Here is a 4,550-nt window from a genome sequence, read left to right on the forward strand (position 1 = left end):
GTGAGGATTACATATATTTGCCAAAACAGTTAAGGATAAATGTAAGAGCAGATCAGACTGATGATTTAGAAGAACAAATTTTCTAAAGGTTTGAAAAGGATAATAAAAGAACATAATTCTTACATACTACAGTAGCAGCTTATTAGAAAAATGGAAAGTGGGTAAAAAAAACTCTGTGGCTAGGAGAGGGAGAAAGTAGTGATATTAAATACATCAGGGTAGGCCTCTTCAGGAAGGGATTTGAGCAAAGATGGAATGAGGTAAGGAAATATTTTTGTTTCGAGTCTCTTTTTAAAAGCAGAACCTGAGGTTCCATACAGGTAATTTTGTGGGGAAAATAATGGGGAACAGGAATGATGATGAGGGGCGCCTGGGTGGCTCAGTCAGGCCTTCAACTTCAGCTCAGGTCATGATCTCGTGGTTCCTGAGTTCGAGCCCCGTGTTAGGCTCTGTGCTGACAGCTAGCTCATAGCCTGAAGGCTGCTTCAGATTCTGTGTCTTCCTCTCTCTCTAACCCTCCCCTGCTAGCTCTCTCTCTCGCTCTCTCTCTCTCTCTCTCAGAAATAAAAAAACATTAAAAAAATTTTTTTTAAATGTGGGGTGAAAGAAAAACAGGGAAACAGAGAATCCTAACTAGGAGTGCATTACTGAGCTGGGTACTGTTGTAATCAACTGTGTCCAATCAACAGTAGGAACCATGTAGAAGGCACATAAGAATTGTCTACTAGAGACATGAAAGAGGAATCTATTAAGCCACTGGTTTCCACCCCACTCCAAGGTCAAGGGTTGACCCATAGAGTGATAATTTCTTCAAATTTCCAGGTTCACGCATGTTTCAGGGTAGCTGAGCTGTCTAATTCAAGTACACCCTCACAATAGAGCAGAGAAGCCCAGGGGTAAGATGCAGCTGAGTAAGGTGCAGTCAAGATATACCTACACTTGAGTGTTTGCCACAGCATTGGCCAGGACAAAAAGGTGAATGAGAGGAAGTGTGAGGCATAGGAGATGAAAAGTAGAGAAACAGTCCTCGGTGACAAACTCTAAGGAAAAGGAACAGCCAGAGCAAATGTCCTAAGACAGCAATATGCTTAATGTCCAAAGCTCAGCTACCAGGACAGTGTAGCTAAGTGGTGTGAATGAATGAGATGTATATAGACAGTATAAAGATGGGCCAGCCAACGCAGGGCCTGTGGCCTTTTGTAGAACTTGGCAAATGCTCATTTCTCTCAAAGATCTTTAGAGCAAAGAAGTGACATATGACAAATTTTTAGTTTATCCTGGCCTCTATGATGAGAATTGCATGAAAGTGTAGGGGTAAAAGCAGGAAAGACTCTGGAGGCTAGTACAGAATTCATGAAATGGTGAATGTTGGCCAAGAACCAGGATGGCAGTACATGTGGTGAAAAGCAATCAGGTTTTGCAGGTATTTGAGAAAGGAGTCATGACATTTGACAAATTAATTGTTGGTCATGAGAGAAAAAGGAGTCCTACAAGACAGGAAGATATTTAGTTTGAACAACAACAACAACAAAAGAATTGTTTTCAAATGAGATGGGAAAGGTTGTGGAGAGAGGGGATCAAGATTTTAAGTTTAGATATGTTCTTTGAGAAGCCTATCAGAAAGCTAAGTGAACATGTTGATATATTTGAATATATAAGTCTGGAGTTGGAAAGATTGATATAAACTTGTGATCATTGGAAACAGAAAATATCCATGAGACTGATATCACCAAGATAGTGTTTATAAAGAACAGAGAAACTAGGGCTCACTCCTGACAATAAGAACTAGACTAGAAAAGAAGTTGGAGGAAGTGGAGGAAGAGTTATAAAGAGACTGAGAGTAGTAACCCATTAATGTTTCTAGAATATGTGTTTCTTGGTAGACTATATTGAAAGCAATGCATCAAAGAGGAGAGAACTATTTCATATTAAATGTTACTGGTGAGTCAAATAATTCCAAAACTGGACTGGTCTTATGTGTAGAGTTGCAGTGGTTAGATACCTTGGCAAGAAATTTTGCTAGAATAGAGACAAAGCCTGATTTGACTGTGTTTGATGAGGACAGGTGGGGAGGAAGAAAGTGAAGTTAGCTAACATGACTCACTCTTTTGAGGAGATTTACTACAAAGTCCAATGGTAAAAGGAACACTGGCTGCAGAGGAGGAAGTATGGTAAAAGGAAGGCTATTTGTGCATGTGTGTGTGCGTGTTTGTGTATGCATGTACCTGGGGGAGTGGGTGGGTATGAGTAGTCAATTGTTTTTAAGAAGGGAGAATGACATGTTTCAAAATGGAACATAATCGTCCAGTACCAAGGGAACTTAAAATATAGGAGAGAAAGAAGAATATTGCTTTAGAACAGTCTTTGAACACAGTCCTTTTTCTAGGTGTTCTAGTTACTATAAATTTGGTTATCAGATTCTAAAACTTGCATATGAGTCTCCCTATCTTCCCTCTAAGTGGCAGGCCAGTATATGCAACTGTCTATATGATATCCCCAAAGAGCAGTCTCACAGATATTAACCTACTATCAAAGTAGGAATCTTCATATGCATTCCACATGTCCATACATAATATTCTCTCCAACAAGTTGCTCAACCTAAAATCAAGTCACCCTTGGTTCAGTCTATCACCAAATCCAGCTGGGTCAACCTCCACAGTCAATCACAAAGTTGCCTACTCTGGTCTAATTACCTCCACACCATGCAAGCCACTATTCTCTCTCACGACTGGAAAAAGACTCCTAACAAGTGTTCAAATTTCTGCTTTTCTCCAGTTCCTACCCTTCCACAAATACCCACCATCCTGTAGGGTGAAGGGACTGTGCTTTATTCACTTCTATAACCTGAGCCTCTGGCACACACACAGGTAAGTTAACTATTTCACCAAACGAAACATGATCATCCAGACTACTGAAGAATTGGTCTCTTCACTCTGTTCAGAAGACCTACCAATCCTATTCAAGCTCAGGATAGTTGGTTATATTCTAATTTAACATTCATCCAGATGGAAGTTCTAAGAAACCTCCACCAGCCTTCGTTACCTGAATCAAAAGCCTCTTCTCATTGGAGACTATTTTTCCATGTGTTAATATTTGCACCTCTTTGCCAAAACTGAGCACCTGGCTTTGTAGGACACAAACTTATGACAGCAGGAACTCTTTTGTTCTTCCTGGCATATCTTCAGAAGTGCCAAGAACAGTACCTGTTACATAACAGGCACTCTATAAATGATTACTGCTCCACAAGCCTGTTGTACCTTTGCCCTCAGTAAACATGCATCTTCTATAAAGCCAAACATCGTTCACTTTCCCTGTAAGTGTCTATGTTCTTTTGGCTTACTGTCTACCTTGTGAACATAACTGATGACGCTGTGACCCGACCACCCTCCCTCACAGTTACCTGTTCTGTCCAATTTCTTCCCCTAAACACAGAGTGTTCAACAGTACATGAATCCTATTTCTGTTGAAGCTCATCAAAAATCTACCTCACTCAGATTCACAATCTCAGAGTAGGAACATAATGGAGCCAATCATCTTCCCCTAATATCCAGAACATGGGAACCTGTTTTGTAGTGGATATTTTATCCTGTCTGTACTGTTTCAAGAGCTAAAATGTCCACTCTAGACAATAGAACTTGTCTTCTATTTCTTTTTTCTCCTACAATTGTTTAGATGGGTCTCCATACACAAAGTACTCAGTTAATTCTTGCATCTATCTTAACGTCAACAAAATATATCTTGAAAAGATTCAGACACAGGAAGATAGTTTCCTAGGGCCTTTCAAGGATGTGGCTTGGGGGGGGAAACCTGTAAGAAATATTTCCCATCGAGCCATTCAAATAAAAGGGACCAGGGTGACTACCCCATCAGCAACGCTGGAAGAACTTGGAACTAAGAAAATGGTAGGTAGGGACGGAATAAAATTTTAGAAAGTATTGGTCTACCTGCTCTAGGCAGGCCCTTGGGAATAGCAAATGATTTTACAGTTTATGGATATTTTTATCTATAGAATTTCTAGGGTATGGACTCAAACTTATACATGTGAAGCTCACATATTTTCCTGTTGACAAGATTTAAAAATTTATTTCCAAGTATAAATATTCATCTATTAAATGATTCAATTCATAGAGGATATAGCAAAAGATGAGTTTTATTAGAGAGGAGCCAAAGACAAACCATGAGAGACTCTTGAATGCTGACAAAAACTGAGGACTGATGGATGTGGGGGGGAGGGGGGATGGGCATGGAGGAGGGCACTTTGGGGATGAGCACTGAGTGTTATGTGGAAACTAATTTGACAATAAACTATTAAAAAAAAAAGAAAGAAAAAAAAAAAAAGAGAAGAGCCAAAGGTAATCGCCATTAGAAAAGCTTTGCTGATGCTCATTAAACCAAGAGTTTGCACTGTTAGAATTTATGCACCGTTCTAAATCAGTCCTCATAACCTACTGTATCATGATACCTGATGTAGATCTTGAAATGGGCATGAGAATCACATTTTTTTCTTTCATTTCTTTGACTTATTCGATGTATTAGGAAAAACTGTGTTT

This window comes from Crocuta crocuta, unplaced genomic scaffold (genome assembly GCF_008692635.1).
Source record: "Crocuta crocuta isolate KB4526 unplaced genomic scaffold, BGI_CrCroc_1.0 scaffold306, whole genome shotgun sequence".
NCBI classification, from domain to species: Eukaryota; Metazoa; Chordata; class Mammalia; order Carnivora; family Hyaenidae; genus Crocuta; species Crocuta crocuta.